Raw genomic sequence first — 349 nt, 5'->3', positions numbered from 1 at the left:
CTGGAAAGGAATGGCATTTATATGTTTGTGTTTTCAAGTAGCTGTCTGCAACTACCTTGTGTTAAAGCGTGTGCGATCAATATACAAAGGTATTAGCACTTCAGCAAATCAAGCAAGCAAGAGATATTATTACATGTGACCTTTGGAATAGAGAATCAAGTTACACATTTCTCCTTTCCTTGAAGATATACATGAAAAAATCTTTCTCCTTTCTCCTCCTCCCTTCTTCTCCTCCAACGCTCTGCACCATGTTCCTTCTTCCTGTCCCCTATCTTACTTTCTCCTCCCTCCCCGCTCTTCCTCCTGCCTTCTTCCGCTCTCTTCCCTCACCTTTTTTTCTCTTTCTCCG

The 349-nt window shown here is 42.4% G+C and overlaps 1 protein-coding gene across 1 annotated transcript in view; it reads left to right on the top strand.

The window, feature by feature from the left end:
• LOC119586436 overlaps positions 1 to 349 on the top strand; it is a gene marked incomplete in the record, with an annotated part of 196,777 nt that overhangs the window by 113,296 nt on the left and 83,132 nt on the right.

The sequence above is a fragment of the Penaeus monodon genome, chromosome 21 (genome assembly GCF_015228065.2).
Source record: "Penaeus monodon isolate SGIC_2016 chromosome 21, NSTDA_Pmon_1, whole genome shotgun sequence".
Taxonomy (NCBI): Eukaryota; Metazoa; Arthropoda; class Malacostraca; order Decapoda; family Penaeidae; genus Penaeus; species Penaeus monodon.
The sequence above is the reverse complement of the archived record's forward strand: the minus strand, read 5'-3'. Positions and strand labels throughout refer to the sequence as shown.